Here is an 11,976-nt window from a genome sequence, read left to right as displayed (position 1 = left end):
GTCTAGTTTTCCAAAAACTAAAGATATATTTTCTTTCTTTCATCCACACTCACCTTGCTTCTAGTAACATCTTATCATGGGTTGTGATATTGTCATGAGTATTTAGCGAATTCTTCGATAAGGGCTTTGTTAGTAGTTGGATCCTTCTTCGTTATTGTTCCCTAAGAATCTAGAAGTTGTCTCGTGCTCATATTATCAAATCATAAAAAATCGAAATCTCTTGTTGCACATTAAGATCATGTTGAGGGTAATTTCTTATTATTACTTTGTATCTTTCCCATGCTTCATATAATGATTTGCCATCATTCTGTTGGAAGTTCATGATATTTTTCTTTAATCTAGCGACCTTTCAGGGAGGTCTAAATTGTTGAATGAACTCTTCCATCATCATATCCTTTGTAGTGATGGCTCCTGGTGCTAGTGACTCCAAGCAATCCTTTGTCGCATCTTTTATTGTGTTTGGAAGCACTCTCAACATAACTACATCCTTAGAAACATTTGGCACATTGAAATAATTTTCCATTTCCAAAACCTCCTTAATGTGTTTATACGCATCTTCATGATTCTTTCCATAGAACGAGATATCCTTTAGCATGTTAAGGATATGTCCCATAAGTTCGAAGTTCACTGTAGTTGGAATTTTGGGTGTCACAATGCTTGGATTAATGCCATCTCGTATACGCCTCTTGTATTCTTCCATCGTCATTGTCATTATGTCTCCCATTGAGTTTTTAGGTTCTCCTTTCTTGATTTTCTCATCTCCTTCTGAATCACTATCTGTTTCTGGTTCGTATCCTTCTCCCTTCTTGTCCAGAGTTCTATTGAAACTTTCTACCATGTCTAATTCAAATTTGGTACTAGATTACCGACCTTTTTATCATTTTTCTTTTGAAATGCAGATTCTGGATCATCAAGTGGTGGCACAATTGAAAAAGTAGATCCCCTGGTCATATTCTACTGAAACAAAAAAAAGCAAACATGTAAAATGAATAAAAATTAAATAAATCGAAAACTGCACAGCCAGTGACCACACCGTGGAAGATGAATCTCCATACCGTGGTCATTACCTTCATAGAAAACCGAATTTCAACATAAAATTAACTTCCTGTGGATTTGACCTCACAAAAGGATCGGTTTATTGATGGCAATTAAAACTCTAATTAAACAACTGATTCCTAGGCAACATCGCCAAAACTTTGATGTGTTCTATATGTATACACTTTTGAAAGCTTTAAATTTATAACCCTTAGCTATTTGACTAAACTTCAACTCAAATTAGGCAGTGTACCTAGTCGCGTAGTAGTGTAGTAAAGTAAGTATGGGATCGAACACAAGGAATGGAGTTATTTGGAAGTTAAAATGCAAAATTTTTATCTAATTATTAAACTAACAAAAAGAAGGTTTATATCTAATTTTGCAAGTTCAGAAAAACTTAATTAACTATTTACTAGAAAGAAACTAAAAAAAAATTCTAACCAAAGAATTAAGACACTTTCATTTAGCTTCGAATTCCTATGATTAATTTGGACTATGGATTACTTATGTTGCTTACCAATTTGATAATTGCTAATTGTCTTGGTCAGACTAATTAGTTGCTTAAATTTATGACACTTAATCACAATGGTTATGTAGACTAAGGTCATACAAGTGATTTCGATGAATGATTAGACTATGAATTACTAGATCTAGGTTTATCTTCCTATGGCCATTTCGGACAAACAAACAATTATTATTGTCAAATAATGTTCTCAAACACAATTAAGCAACTAACATCACCACCTATACTAGGACATGTTCAATCTCTAACTCTTTCAATTTAATGGACGTAAACAACTAGGAATACAAATGCATGCAATCAATAGCCAGTTAACTACATAGAATTTGAGGGCAAGGTAATAGAGATAGAAACATTAACATGCAAGGATTGATCTAGCAAACACAAGTAAAAACCAACATTAACAATCCATATATTTAAAATTAAATCATCGTAACTTTAGGTTCATCTATACTAAACGAAAGCTAGGCTTTTTATCCCATAATGACAGAAAAGCAAATAAACATATTTGAAATTATAAGAATTATTATGCAAACCGAATGAATTAGATGACTTCTTGGATTACTACTCTTTTGCTTTCTCCCTCTTTGTCGAATTCAACTTCTTCTTTGGTTCTCTAGGGTTTTTTCTCTCTTAAAATCTCACCCTTTTGGATTCTAATACGTCTTCTATATAGATGAAAGACTTTCCATAAACTAGCCACCACGCCATGGCCATATGCTTGCCACGTCGTGGGAAACAGTTTCCTAATCATATTTGACAAGGTAATCTTCTTTAATCGAGAATCTTCCAGACGCCAAGGCGTGGGCCAGAGTTTACCACGCCGTGGTCACTGTCCTGAAACATGCTTTTGAGGCTTCTTTGTTCTTTATTGCAAGCTTCACCCTCCAACTTCTAATTTTGTCCATTTTTTGTCCTTTTTCTTCAAAAGTATATTTTCATGGTTGAAAATGTAATTTATGCAAATAAGTACCAAAATTTCTTGCGTTTAGACCAAAATACAACTAAAAGATAATGAAATAACTCATAAATATATGTATAAATATGAAAATATCAAGTAATTTAATAATTATTCAAAATTCCATAGTCGGTCATACTTTTGGGAGTAGGTAATGTTAAGACTTTCATGGAGTGTTAATAGAACTATTCATAGTAAAGGTGTTTTACATGAAGATTTATTTTATACTCGTGAGTGCTTAAAAGGTTTTAAGTATTGGATAAACCCACTCTTAGAGATTACTTCATGGATTTAATCACAAGTAATTATAAGACAATAATATATTCTATTCTTAAAACAAAGATATATAAGTTATAGTTTGCAAATTAGTTGTGCATTGGTTTATCCTAACACATCTCGTAAATGGGTGTTTTAAAGTGTAATTCCATGCATGATTTGGTGAGTAAAATATATGATTATATAGTAATATTTATTCCTTCCTTTTGCCATAACAAGAAAAGCAATATCCTTGGGCCCCTCGGTGATTTGATTTTATCTATAAAAACCAGGCACCTAGTCCGTACTGAACTAATGTTTTTGATTTTGTAGTCTAAATTTGATCATAAAAATTGTAGGCTGGGAAACAAATAAATGAACATGAGGTTGATCATTTAATCCATGACTCTGTTCTTATGATATCATGAATAACAAAAGAATGGCTGATCACTTATCTTAGGAATTTCGTTAGATTTAATCAGAGTTCAGTAGTGTCTTGGGAAGCACTTTTTTTTGGTTATTAAAAAGTGTATACTTGAAATTGTTGTTGATGACTTATCCAAGTAGGGGACTGTTGATTTAAGTGTCTATGGTGTTATCTAAATTGGTGTGGCTTTCTGAAGAAAAACAAAGTCCTTTTTGGGTTTCTCTCAATAACTAGAAACAACTAGAAATGACTTTGGGTGAGAGTATAATTGTTTTATTGATTTATTATATGATTAATAAATTAATATGAAATGAAAATGAATTAATTGGAATTAATTCTAGATTAAATAGAATTAATTAAAGATCCTAGGTTTAAATTGTAAATGTTCATAATTGAGCAATGGAATAGTTGTAGAACCCTCTTGGAAGTGGTGCACGATTTTAAGGGGTTTTGGAAGACTGTGGAAGACTTGAAAAGCTGATAAGGATTACCATATTTTAATAGATAAAATAGTATTATTTTATTATTCAAATCTAGGGTTTTCCTTGTACCACCTACACTATAAATAGGACTCTAAGGGATCCAAATTTCATTCATGAAATTCCCAAGAGGATATTTTGGCCGAAAAGCTTTCCTTTCATCTCTCTTCTGATTTTTGGGTTTCTAGGGTAATGTGTGTGACACACTAGAGGGGTGACATTTGTGACACTTGTTTTCCAAGTCAACCAAGGAGGAGATTCGAATAATAACAATGGTTGTTGACAAGGTAAACTCATTTTTCTATTTGTATGTTTACAATTAGGTTAGATCTATTTTTCGTTAGTATGTTGCTATATTGTGTATTATGTCATAGAAGTTCTAGTTTGCATATGCCCATAAAAGTTTAGGTTATTATTCCACTGCCAAATTAATAATTAAAAGTAACCTAAAAACCCCATTAATTCCATCCTTCACAAATAGATGGCTCCTCTATATCGCTTTAACTTTGGAGTTATACCTCCACTCCTATCCACTTTTCCTTCCTTTCGTATGGTCATTATCTTCTCCAAATCTTAGTGCTCAATAAAATTTGTGCCTTTGTCCAGGCACATCATTTCAATGTGTCCTCTTCATGACATGTGTTGCATAACATTCTAATTAATGGATTTAATTTACACTCCTTTATCTTGTGTCTTTTCCATATTGGAAACGTTGAAATGTTTCAATTATACATTCTCTTAAATGTCTTTCATGACACTTTTTACATCTCTTACTCTCTTCCTCTTCCCAGTCTTCCCTTCTATAAAGATTTTCATGGACACTGTTATCACCATTGCATCAAAAATTATAGGGGCTTTCTTTACAACCAACATATATTTTGATGGTAAACCTTTTGCATAACAGTAAAATTTTCCTTTCTCATGGAGCCATGCCTTATTAAACAAACCTAACATATTAGTAAGATTTTTTGTGTATTCATGAATTAACATATTCTTTTTTAAAAAAAAAAAGGAATGAACTCCAAATTATTCTAAGACGAATGTAACTCTAATTCTTCTTGGTGGACTTCATACTTGCTTCACATCCTTTCTATTTTACTATAATATAGCCAAAATTTAAAATCTCAAAGAGATTCCATATTTTTGTTGCATGCTAAAAATCATTATCGCCTAATAATAAGACAACTTGTTGTGGTGTTATTATGTCACAACTAGCAAATTCGGGTTAAGATGTTGACCCTTGTACAAGATAATCTCATTGTGTAATCTTGCAAAACTCCATTTAGTGAAATTCAAACTTCAATGCTATTAAGTTCATACTTTCGTACATTGTCATTCAAGTCAAAACAACGGCGTATAAGCCCAAAACTCGATCCAATCATTTTTGGGCCTTAGCCTAAGAATTGTCAGTCCAAATCCCTTATTGGACCAAGACTTCCTTATTGGGCCCTATTGGGCCGATAACTTCTCCTTTTGGTCTTGTTGCGCCGAAAACCCTTCTTTGGGCCCTAATGGGCCGAAAACTTCTATTAGACATTATATTGGGCCGAAAACAGCTCTAATGGGCCTTTTGGGCCGAAAGCTTCTAGTTGACCATTATATGGACCGAAAACCCATACTTGGGCCTTAGTTGGGCCGAGAACTCCCATTTTTAGGCCTTTTAACCAAAAACCTCTTATTAAGCATCAATGGGCCAAAGATCCTTATTGGGCCAAACCAAATCAAAGCCCACAACTATTTTATTGGGCCGACCATGCGCCGAGAACCCCTTGGGCCGGTTGGCTTATTAAAAAAAAAAGAAGAAAAACAAAAGAAAAGGATTTAAGGGTGGGTAATGTGCATGCCACCTCACAAATATTCTGTCACAACTGGCATTTTTGCTAGGAAATTCTATTCTCATGAAAACATCATCCATTGTAAGGATTGTACTCTAAGTGAATATCATACTCTATGCTTAATCAAAACCATTCGTTTGAATTCAAAACTCTTGATTTAAAGTCAAAACCTAATACAATACATCTCATATGGATTGTAAACCCTAAAAATCCCGGTTCAAGTTTGTTATGGACTAGGATCCCCTTATTGGGCCTAATGGACCAATAAATTTTCAATTTGACTATTTTGGTACTAGGAACCCTAATTGGATTCCAAATGGACCACATTCATAAAACTTTAGCATTTTGGGCCATGTAGGCCTAAAATAATCCATTTTTATCTCTAATAGGTCTTGTTGGGCCATAAATGGTTCCATTTGCCCTAGTGGGCCGTGAACCTTCTTAAGGGCCCAATGGGCCGAAAAATGCTTGGAGCTTCACAAAATTTCGAACAAGGCCAAGGTTAGGCCCAAATCATTTCATTCTTATTACTCTAGCCCAAATCTAGGCCCAACTCACATTTATACAAAAAAAAGAGAAAAGAAGAAAAATCTTGCTTATGACACCTCATGTTTGCATGGTGGATATCCATGTAAACATCACCTCACTTCTTATCCTCCCTCTTCTTCTAAATTCGGCCAAACCCTTCATTCCCCACCATTTTCATTTCCTTCAAACACTCTCAAGAAGTCTCTAAAGAACTCATCCTCCTTCCTCTAAATTTTCGAGTTTTGGTGTGTGGTTTCAAGAGGAGTTTTCATCAAAGATCATCATCATTGGTAAGATCTCACAACCTAAATTGATTTGCTACATATTTAAACTCAAATCACTCCTCTTACCACCTCAAATTCGTGACCATGCTCCCTAGAACTCATCAAGATTCGAAGATCACTTCAAGAAGCTAGCTAGAGTCATAACTTACACCACCTTCTTCTTATCTTCATCAAAACCGAAATCCAAACCCCAAGGTGAGTTCATACCCTTTGTTTTCGGTTTTCATATGATTTTGGGGGAGAATACAAGTTGCTTTGTGTAGATCTGTGTATATGCATGATTATGTGTGTTTTCCATGAATTATTTGGTGATTATGTGTTGATTTCTTCATTAATCTAAAAATATGTTAAGAACTTGACGTTTATCACTTGGATCTTCATAAGAACCTTGAGAAAAGTATGTTTTTATCACATATATTACATATAAACTTGTAGATCTGGGAATTATACACTTAAAATAGCAAAAATGAGTGTTGTGCTCAAAGATCTATAACTTATACTCAAAAATCAGCTTTTGACAGGAAAGTTTTAGCCCAATCTCGAGCTGTTTTGACCCTCTTAATGGAAATATTTTTCAAAACTGTTTTACATGGATAAAGTTCAGATTTATACCTTTAAAATGACTACTCTCACGTTTTCATACGATTTTTCTACAAGTTTTGGCGAATTTTACAAAACTGCCTATCATATTTGAAATAATTTCGGACCAACCTGTGAAGGTGAGTAATTTCACACTAGTTTGAGGCCATCAAAAATTATGAGAAAAATTGTGAACAAAGTAGACAAAATTTCCAAACTTCCAAAATTTACGGATCCAAATTTCGACTTACGATGATTTTTCTACAAATTTTCCAAAAACTAGGTCGGAAAAGCCCAAAACCAGAAAAATGTGTATTTTCACAAAAATCAAGCCAAAAATGATATTTTTGACAAAAATGGGTTTAAAATGTTATTTTTGCCACAAACTAGTCATCAACACAAGTTTTGAACAAAATGGAGACTAAAGTGTTATTCTTACAAAAATTGAGCCTTAATTGTAAATTTTTGGCTTATTGGGCCAAGAACGTCATTTTTACAAAAGTGGGCTTTTATGCTATTTTAGTGAATACTTGAACCAAAACCAACGATAAACTAACAAACGGATTAATTTGATCATTTTTTAGGTTATTGGGCCTTAGTGGCCCATTTCTTCGCGTAAATTCGATTAAGGATCTAGTGAGTTTTGTCGGTTGGCACCTATTAAGTGTACGATCGTAGCCTGTATACTATTTATATGTTTATTGGGCCTCATTGACCCATTAACATGTGCGACGGACCTTGGATACTATTTGTGTGCTATTTGGGCCAGTAAATACCTTACATGTGAAATGGGCCTTAGTTGTCCTTTCATATATATATTTCGGGCCCATGTTATATAATTTCATTCCAATTTGGGCCTTTAAATGATTTACATGTTTAGCGATGCCTTAGTGGTTCACTTTCATGGTTGATTGGGCCTGTAATGAGATTATACCTTTCTTCGCGTAAATTCGATTAAGGATCTAGTGAGTTTTGTCGGTTGGCACCTATTAAGTGTACGATCGTAGCCTGTAGTTATAACCAGAGTCTCTTGGAGGGAGAGCGGGGATTTGTGTACACACCTGAGCTGTTCGCTACAGTTAGACTAACTCAGTCTAGGGTGACGAAAACCTTATAATCAAAAATCAAAACCGGCGTCCAACAACGCCAAGACAGGCGAAATTGTCATTATTTAGTATGGTTATGACGACTCACTTAGAGGAATTAACGTTATGAAGTTTACGGAAGACCATTCTCTTTTCTCTTGGATCACTCGGAAACATTCTCGTATTGGTACTCAACCTCGGGGGTTGGTATGTCAGCTTTCTCTTTTACAGACAACATCGGGTTGTCTGGGAACATTCTCTTTACATGCTCTTTACATTCTCTCTACATTCTCTTTACCCTTTTAGTCAAATAAACAAAAACATACATGCATTAATACAAGATCTGACACAAACATACTAAACAGTTTGCAGAAAATATCGGATTTTCTGGTGGTTTTCAAAGTTATACAAATCATTTTCACAAACATGCTTATGAACTCACCAACATTATATATGTTGACGTTTTCAAATAACTTGTATTCTCAGGAAACCGTTGAAGCAGGATGAACGAATGTAAACAATACAATACTCGATGTAAACAATGAATGTTGTTATATTACATGTGTGATGATGATGATGTTATGTTTCAATTATATACTCTGTAATGATATTTCAAGATGAAGTCACGCACAAGCTCCCGGACGTTTCCGCCGTCTGGTTCGGGGGTGTGACAGATTGGTATCAGAGCATTGTTTATAGTGAACTAGCATATCTAATCATACAGGATATGCAACTATAAATACAATGGGACTAAACAACTCTAAACATAATAATTAAAATACATACGTATGTGTGCATTTTAGAATAATAACACAACAAGAACAGTAAAAGTCTTTGGAGGATTTGAACATCGCTATTAAACTCGGGCAGTTATGTAGTCGTATTGGGGGTGAATGTAGCCTGATCAACTACATTCATTCAAAATACGACCAACATGTGTTCGGGAGTAATTGTGATGAACAATGAATCAAAAACATACCATTTAATTATCCAAAGAGCTTAATAGAACCAAACCTAAAAAAATTTAAATTACTATAGGAGTAATTGGTATGCTATTATTTTCTAGTATTTATACCCCTTCGCGCAATACACTATAGACGAGTATCATTAGCCAGGAAACCCCTACCTCCCTAGTCAGGGAATAGCAGGGTGGCTCGACTCAGAGGAAGAACCAAAGGAGGAACACGAAGTAGAACTTACAGATGGACCCGCCGAATCAATAAGTGGACCTCGAAGAGCAAGTGCCCAAGGGCAATGATGATGATGACTCAGATGCAGAATCCGATGTCATCAATCCTCCATGTAAAGCCAGAGTATCGACTTATCGTATGGGCCCCGGTGGCCCCATGCCCCCATGGGCACACGATATTTGGAGATAGAGTCACCAGCGGGGGATATGACCACACTATGGTAGGAACCGAGGTCTCTCTGATCTTAGTCATAAAGGACCAGCTGACCGGACCCTCCCAGTCATGGTCCGGCGCACCCGAGGTATTGATAACCAAGCTCAAGACACCCCAAATCGAACGGAACAAATGCAGTTTGCTATTGAGAGAGATGAGAGACAAACACAGGAAGTGAACAGAGACTCCCGAGCGAGACAATTAGTTTGGGAGGTACGACTACGAGATACCGAGTAACAAGTAGCTCGTCTCCGAGGTGCATCCACTTCATCAGCACCACAACCAGACACTTTCCGCCACAATTAGGATCAGCCTTTTCTTTTCCCCCCCTACTATCCGATATGACTCTCTTTTGTGTACTAAGATGGTACTTACCAATGGAACAATTATGTGCTATCTTTATTTCAGATTACTACATAAATTCAATTATATGCACAACCGAACCCTCAAAACCGCTAGATACTTAAGGATCTCGAAACCGAAACAACCCATATACTCTAAGGATAGACGTAACGATCGTGCCAAATCTGTGATTACCTACTACCGTAAATACATCATAGGGATATGAGAATCATACGACAAGGCGCGAAATTTATAGAGTACAACCAGGAATGACGATCATTACTTACGATCTAGCTTATCAACAGGCAGCAGGAAAATGCCATCCCGTAGAAATAACAAGCACACCCACGAGACACCGCTCCTGCAGATAGACTCTGCTACATTCCAAGCTGCTGTAACAGCAGCAGTAACCGCTGCCATGGCACAACTCAACGCAAACAACACCAATAGAGGTGGAAACAGTATCGACAACTCCAGCCGAAGGAACGAGCACAGAAACCAACAAGTGACAGCTTATCAAGGCACACTAAACCCCAAGCTTAAGAGCAGGAAGCAAAATCCTGGAAGTAAGAGAAAGGGATAGCCAACTCAAAGGTTCTCAAAGAAGCAACATGTTGTTGCTGTTCATGCGACCATGACCCCTATTACACCAACAGCCACGAGACCATATGCTGGAAGCCTTCCAAAATGCAACCAGTGCAATTTCCATCATAAGAGAGCCTGTCGGGAGCTGCATTGTAAGAAATGCAACTGAAAGAATCACACCACCAAATACTGTAGAACTTATCCATGCCAGAATCATCAGCCAAATGAAAACAACAACAATCGCAACAACCTTAACGACAACACCAATGATGAGACCAGTCACACCTGCTATGGGTGTGGAGGAACCGGTCACTCCAGGCGCAATTTCCTTAAGGCTAACAATCAAGGAGCAGAAGGATCAGAAATGGTCCTGACCTTGGGTCAAGGCGAAGCAGACCAAGACCCAACAGCTGATACTGGTATGTTCCCAGTTAACAACTCTTTCGCTTACCTCTTATTCAATAGTGAAGCTGTGCGAAGCTTCGTTAGTAACATATTCAAACACTTACTAAAACAACAACCCCAGAGGCTAAACTAAGCCTTAACGGTGGAGATGACTAATGGGAAAACCGAATCAACCAAAGATATTTATGTAGGGTATACCTTAACATTAAACAACCATTCATTTCAAATAAAATTTAATGCCAATAAATATTAGGAGTTTTGATGTGATAATCGGCATGGTTGGGTTAAGCCCCCACCGTGCTGATACCATGTGTCGCGAGAAGGCCGTTTGCCTTCACCTTCCCAATCACGAAACTCTAATAATCCATGGTGATAAACCTGGCGCCAATCCTCGTCCTATCTCGTGCATCAAGGCACAGAAGTGCCTGCACCAGAAGAACTACGTTTTCCTCGCTCATGTTGTGGACAAGACCAAGGAAGAAGTAAGCATACAAGGTATTCCAGTAGCATGCAATTTTCTGGATGTATTTCCTGAAGACCTTCCGGGAATGCCCCAGAGAGACAGGTCGATTTTCTAATCGACCTCATACCAGGAACCACATCAATTGCCAATTCACCCTACAGGTTAGCTCCCACCGAAGTTCAGGAGTTATCCAGTCAATTAAGAAAATTGTTGAGCAAAGGATTCATCAGACCAAGCTTTTCACCCTGGAGAGCTCCAGTCTTGTTCATCAAGAAGACGGATCCTTCAGAATGTGCATCGATTGTAGGAAATTGAATAAGCTCACTATCAAAACCGATACCCACTCCTTCGGATTGACGAACTATTTGCTTCTCCAAAATAGATCTAAGATCCAGTTACCATAAGCTCCGAGTCCGAGAAGAGGACATTCCAAAAACTGCCTTTCGAACTTGTCGCGACCATTTCAAATTCGTTGTGATACCCTTCGGTCTAATGAATGCTCCCACGGTATTCATGGACCCTACGAACCGAGTTATCCCAACCATTCCTAGTCAACCTTTTTAATTATTTTCATCGATAACATACTCATCTGCTCACGAAGCAAGAACAAAACACTGTCAACATCTACGACCAGCCTTGAAAGCATCAAAGCCGGAGAATATCGCGAAGAAAACACTACATGGATGGATAAAACTCTCGAAGTCGAAGGACGAAGCTTATAGTTATGCGAGTTGAGTTGGGCGTTATCTGGGTGATCGTCAATAGGTTAACCCAACCTGCCCATTTCCTGCCA

The 11,976-nt window shown here is 36.8% G+C and overlaps 1 non-coding gene across 1 annotated transcript; it reads left to right on the top strand.

Moving 5' to 3' along the window:
- Positions 1-233: 233 nt before the first annotated feature.
- LOC145123163 (small nucleolar RNA R71) lies at positions 234-340 on the top strand. Its single transcript, XR_013715036.1, has one exon. It is a non-coding gene; the product is annotated as a small nucleolar RNA R71 (small nucleolar RNA).
- The last annotated feature ends 11,636 nt before the right edge of the window (positions 341-11,976 follow it).

The sequence above is a fragment of the Lactuca virosa genome, chromosome 6 (assembly GCF_052849685.1).
Source record: "Lactuca virosa cultivar CGN04683 chromosome 6, Lactuca_virosa_CGN04683_v6, whole genome shotgun sequence".
NCBI lineage: Eukaryota > Viridiplantae > Streptophyta > Magnoliopsida > Asterales > Asteraceae > Lactuca > Lactuca virosa.
This window is presented reverse-complemented; position numbering and strand designations above follow the sequence as displayed.